The sequence below is a fragment of the Portunus trituberculatus genome, chromosome 44 (assembly GCF_017591435.1).
Source record: "Portunus trituberculatus isolate SZX2019 chromosome 44, ASM1759143v1, whole genome shotgun sequence".
NCBI lineage: Eukaryota > Metazoa > Arthropoda > Malacostraca > Decapoda > Portunidae > Portunus > Portunus trituberculatus.
Window position 1 is genome coordinate 2,249,199 of NC_059298.1, and position 6,355 is coordinate 2,255,553.

Sequence of the window (6,355 nt, forward strand, 5' to 3'; positions counted from 1 at the left end):
GTGAGTGAGAGAAACAGAGAGAACATGGGAGAGGAGGGAGAGAATAGGAGGGTGTTTGAGTGAGTGTGTGAGTGAGTGAGAGAGGGAAATGTGGAGAGTCTGTCCACAGAGTAAGTGAAACGTGGCTGTGTCTCACCCTAGAGTTTATCAAGAGTGCGTAGAGTTCAGTTTCTAACCATAAGTGGCGCAGGCAATTTTCTTGATAGTGGTACCCATAATAGGACCCATATCACCACCCAAGCACATCTTTAGTGTAACCACCAAGAACAACATTTCCGAACCTTTGTCATGTCTAAGGAGTCCGGCACCCCAAACTAAAATATTGTTATTAGAAGGATAAAAGAAAGTGAAGTGTGTGCATCACTTCCCAGCACCCCTTATAATTGATTTCAGCACCCCCAGAGAGTGCTAGCACCCCAAGTTGGGAAACGCTGCTCTATACCGTGTGCTTTAACCTTTTTCAAGAACCGCTATTTTTGATTCCATTAATTTATCCACAACTGAAAAATAGAACACTCCTAAGATCATACGGTATTGTTATAAGAAGTAGTGGGATTCGAACCTAAGCTTGGACGTATGCCCGATCCTACGCTCACCACCTTATCCACTGGGCCATCGCCTCCCAAAAGTTGGAGATGCGAGGTATCGATCCCCGTACCTCTCACATGCTAAGCGAGCGCTCTACCACTTGAGCTACATCCCCTGGTGGAGGTGCCGGGGATCGAACCCGGGGCCTTTCACATGCAAAGCGAACGCTCTACCACTGAGCTACACCCCCTTATTAGGATAGGCAAGACTTTAGAAAATGGATAAGTCGTGTATACGGTAATGTATGTTTATAAAGCGTCACGTCTATAACTGGCTTTCTTACATTTCTCTTATCTTACGTTTCGCTGGCTTATTTTTCTTCATCTTATCTTCATCTTTCCTGGACCTCATTCTTTATACTCAGAAAAGAAAGGCAAAGGAAACATTATCAAGAGGAAATTCTGAAAACTTGATGGAAAAGTGCTTAACAAAATGATGAAGATAAAAATTCTAAAAAGCAAGTGATATAAAGACAAGTGATACAACAAAGTAAATCAAATGTATCTCAAAATATATAAAAATGGAATACAGAAAAATAGAGGAAGATCAGAGAAGCGAGAAAAAGAAGGAAATAGATAAAATAAAATATATCACAAAGAAGAAAAAAAGAAAGTTAAAGTAAAGCAAAGTAACAAGTAAGAGGGTTTTGAATCTACAAGAAAAGTAGCTAAAAAAGACGAAATAAAAATAAAAAAGATACAAGAAAGCAAGACAGAATAAGACAATTTATCTAATTCGAAAATATATGCAAATTACCTCCAGTATATCGTAGTTAAAACAACATAAAATTACATGTAAGAAGCTGTTTAACCCTTCCAGTACTGGGACACTTAATAACCACGAGTTTTGGGTACGATTAGATGATTTTATTGACATTAAGAAGGGTCTACGGAAGTGAAAAGATTAATGGGCAGTGTCTTCCCTATTTCAATCCCCACATAAGTTCTGTAGCTGTGTAAAATCATCACACAGTAAGCACAATGAATATGAAAACGCGTCATGGTACTGAAAGGGTTAAATATACAAAAAAATATAACATGGATGAAAAAAACGAAATAAAAACAAAAATAGGTTAAAGAAAGCAAGATATAAGAGCATTTATCCCAAAAGTACTATGAGTATAGATTATCTCCCAAACATACTTAACGTTGTGCTCGGGCCTCCTTGGAGCGATACACGTGCTTCTGCTGCGCCATAAACTCATGAAACACTACACTGCACATACAGACGAGCATCCACCCATGAATTCGTGTTGCACTGGATACTTCACTCGGGAATTAAGTCAAAATTTGAGCTGTCCACGGAATATTTGGGCATAGAGTACCTGAGTGAAGTTTTTTTTTTTTTAAGCAACAACAACTCCACGCCTCGTCTGTGCCTGAAGCGCTGTTCAACACTGGCTTTTGAAATTGCAGAGTTTTGTGACTGGGGAGAAAAAAAAAATGTGTGCTTATTGTGTATTTAGATCTTTGGAAATTTGTGTACTTTGAAGTTTAAGTGTGTGTATTATATGAATAGACTCTCTCTCTCTCTCTCTCTCTCTCTCTCTCTCTCTCTCTCTCTCTCTCTCTCTCTCTCGTAAACACAAAGAGCAACCCAAAGAACGAAAACTTTCCTTATCACTACTATATTTTCACTCTTAACCTCCTCCCTCTCCTCCTCCTCTTCCTATTCCTCCTTCTCCTTCTTCTCCTCCTCCTCCTCCTCTTCCTCTCCTTCCCTCTTCTTTTATTCCTCCTCTCCTTTCGGTTTATTTATCCTCCTCCTGCTTCTCGTCCCTCTTCTTTTATTCCTGCTCTTCTTTCGGTGACTTTTTGCTGTCCCTTTTCCCGTTAATGTTCTTTGTGGGCTTTACTCTGCCAATAACCCGTGACACGTGAGCCAGTATCAAGTCAACCAGTGATCGCTTCAACCAGTGACCTCTTCAACCAGTGACCCTTTCAACCAGCAACTACCTCAACCAATACTAACAAAGTCAATCAGTAACCGATTCAACCAGTATTATCTTAAGCAGTGACTATCTCAACTAGTACTGTACCATCTAAACGTCCCTCATCTCACGCTGCACAGAGGAACGTATCACAAATGGCCTCTCCCGGATCAACAACAATGCTACTACCTGTTCTTCTGAATATGTTATTCTGCGTTCTTTCTTCTTTTCTTGTAGTTTTTTATGTCTGTTGTAAACTTTTCATGTAATTTATATATACGAGTATTCTCCATGTTGCTTGTTTTCCCAGCATAACCTGGCAGAGGGGAGAGGAGCGTGGCTGGGGGGCAGCTATTCGTCTTTCCTTTTTTTTTCATTTTCTGTAACCTAGATAGTGTGTGTGTGTGTGTGTGTGTGTGTGTGTGTGTGTGTGTGTGTGTGTGTGTGTGTGTGTGTGTGTGTGTGTGTGTGTGTGTGTAAAAATGAAAAAAATCAGAAAGAGGAGAAAAATAAATAAACACCACAGAGCAAACATAAGAAGCTTTGAGAAGACTAGCGGTATTATATTCCATCGCATTACCTCCATAAGCGGCACCACTCGAGGAAATTGTATTAAATGTGTATATGTAATATAATCATAAACCTTGAGTCTGTAAAAGAGAGAGAGAGAGAGAGAGAGAGAGAGAGAGAGAGAGAGAGAGAGAGAGAGAGAGAGAGAAAGAGAGAGAGTGAGACCCTACTTTACGATATGGAGGCTTTCTGTTTACTAGAGTAAGGTATTAGTTTGTCGCTAAAAAATCACATTAACTTTCACTCGTGTTATTTTCCAGCCAACAATAGCCGTGCTTGGCGTGACCTCTGCTGCTAAACGCAAATATCATTACAATTTAGTTTTGTTCTCATTTTGCCAAACAAACTTTCTCTTTACCTTTCGAATATTCCAATTAACATTCCGGTTATGTGTTTGAACCAAAAATTATTCTCTCTCTCTCTCTCTCTCTCTCTCTCTCTCTCTCTCTCTCTCTCAACTTAATATACAAATACCATTCCGATGTTTACATATAAGATAAGTTGAAATTATGCATTGTGGTACACTACTGTTCTAAAGTTATATGTAAATTAAAATATGAGATTAAAGTTCATGTATATAAGAGGAGTGGTGTAGGAAGTGAAGTCCCCCAGACATTGGCAGCAACTTTTCCCTGGTGACTGGACATTGTGAAACGTCATGTGTGACCTCCAGGAAGCTGTTCCACAACTGTGTTGCCCTGGCCTTGTAGCTCCGTTAGTGTTCCGACGTGTGGGACAGAGGCGCCATCACTTGGTCTCCTGCCAGTGCCTGTTTCGTTTTTCTTTGGGTGAGGTGTGGTGGCAGGCAGTCTTGTGAGGTGGGAAGTGTGCAGCACCTGAGCCTTATGGCAGACCGTTAGTGCTGACACGTCCCAGCGGTGTTCTACAGATGTAATGCTGGAAGATATCTCCGCTTCATCCCCTAGCAGTCTGAGGGATTCTCTCTCTCTCTCTCTCTCTCTCTCTCTCTCTCTCTCTCTCTCTCTCTCTCTCTCTCTCTCTCTCTCTCTGAACAAGGCAACGGCACCAAGAAGTAAACACATGCCGAAAATTCCTCCCTTTTGTGTCATAACCTTGGAAGGCAGCGAGGAATGCCAGTGTGCGTTATGAATACTGATGAGAGAGAGAGAGAGAGAGAGAGAGAGAGAGAGAGAGAGAGAGAGAGAGAGAGAGAGAGAGAGAGAGAGAGAGAAAGAGAAATACAGGATAGAAAAAAAAAATGAAATAAACGGGCAAAAATACTACAAGCAATAACAAAACCATAACTTTGACCCTTGCGATATAACCTGTTGTTTTTTCTTTCTTTCTTTTTTTTATTCTTTTTTTTTACTACACTTCGTTTTCAATAGCTCCAAGTGCACACACACACACACACACACACACACACACACACACACACACACACACACACACACACACATGGGATCGTTTGCCAAGTAGTTTCACAAAAATACGAAAAAAATAAAAGGAAAAGCAAGAAAAGGAGAGAAATAATATGATGGAAGACTTTAGGAGGAGGAGGAGGAGGAGGAGAAAGAGGAAGAGGGGGAGGAGGGAGAAGAAGAAGAAGACGAGGAGGAAGAAAAGAAAGGAAGAGGTAGAGCAATGCAAAAAGAATACTGAGGAAAAAATAGACAGCAACAGCCACACTGGATCTAACGAGACTGCCTGTGTGAAGATATATACTACCATTACAGAGGCTGTGTTAAGAGGTAAAAGATCAACAAGGTCAAAGGAAAGAACGTCATGTAGTGTGGAAAAACAGCCATTAAATGTGAGGGGAAGGTTTGAAAGAGCGACATGTTGTTGTAGCTAACATTAAAAGAAAAAAAAAGACAAGCGAAGTACATTAGAGGGATTAATAGAGGAAGACATGCAGAAGGAAAAGGAACACAAGTGAACACACACACACACACACACACACACACACACACACACACACACACACACTATAAGAACACTGAAAAAAAAATTAAGTACTTAAAATTCACCTTAAAACCTTCTAGAAATTTAAAAGAAAGTCCTTAATAATCAACCACATTTAATCTAACCTTCTATTAAAACTACCTAATACATATGCACTAACCAAAGTCTAACAAGCTTTCTTCCTGTCCCTTACTAACCTGCTTGTTAACCAATATCCTTCCTAAACAAGCCTTTTCTCCACCATATAACCATTCGCACACACTGTAACTCGCTCCCTGGCCAAAAATTCAGATACAGTTCAAGACAAAACGTTACTTACAACTGAAAATGACAGGCAGTGAGCAGAAGTGAGGAATAGTGATGCGAAAGTGAAAGGATGAGAAAGAAAGAAATAAGATGAAACCGTAGCTGAACTTGAAGCGAAAGAGGATCACGTCACCAGGTAAAGCACACCTGCAGGGAGAAAGAAGAAGAGGAAGAAGGAGACAAATAACATGAAACAAAACGCAGGAAATGGGAGAGGGAAAAAGAAGCTGAAAGGAAAATCACATGGATGGAGAGACAAGGAAATAATACCAGGAAACAAAACGAAGGCAGAGAGAGAGAGAGAGAGAGAGAGAGAGAGAGAGAGAGAGAGGAAGGGGGAGAGAGGGAGCTGGCAGGCAATGCAAGGGGCCAGACGGAAGGACTGTTAGCATGGATGGTTATGACTATTGCCGCTCGTTGTAGTAAATTAGTTGAGAATGAGGCGACTGAGAAGCCAAATTTTTGCACACTTTCTCCCGTTCTCGCTCTCCGGAACAAGCCAGAGCAAGAAGGTGGTGGTGGTGGTGGTGGTGGTGGTGGTGGTAGTGGCAGAGGTAGAAAAGGAATAGGAAGGAGGTGAAGGAGAAGGAGGAGGGTATAACAGAGCTAGCCTTGTTTAAGTTAGGAGGAGGAGGAGGAGGAGGAGGAGGAGGAGGAGGAGGAGGAGGAGGAGGAGGAGGAGGAGGAGGAGGAGGAGGAGGAGGAGGTGGAGGAGGAGGAAGAGAAAAAGAAGAACAACAACAATATCAAGAACAAGAACAAAAACAAGAGGAACAACAGCATCAAATAAGCAAACAAAAAGCAAACAAACAACAAAACAGACAAACAAAGACAGAAAGACGACCGAGAACAAAGATATAAAAAAAACAAAGAACAAGGAAAAAAAAAACATGAGAAGCCAGAGAGAGAGAGAGAGAGAGAGAGAGAGAGAGAGAGAGAGAGAGAGAGAGAGAGAGAGAGAGAGTGTCAAGTTCAGCTCAGCATTCACAGTCATGCCAGGAAACAGCATCTACTCGAGTGCCCTCCCCTCTCTTA

At 41.3% G+C, this 6,355-nt stretch overlaps 1 non-coding gene across 1 annotated transcript; it reads right to left on the bottom strand.

Annotated features, from left to right (window-relative positions):
- Positions 1–706: 706 nt before the first annotated feature.
- Trnaa-ugc lies at positions 707–778 on the bottom strand. Its single transcript has one exon. It is a non-coding gene; the product is annotated as a tRNA-Ala (tRNA).
- Between the last annotated feature and the right edge of the window lie 5,577 nt (positions 779–6,355).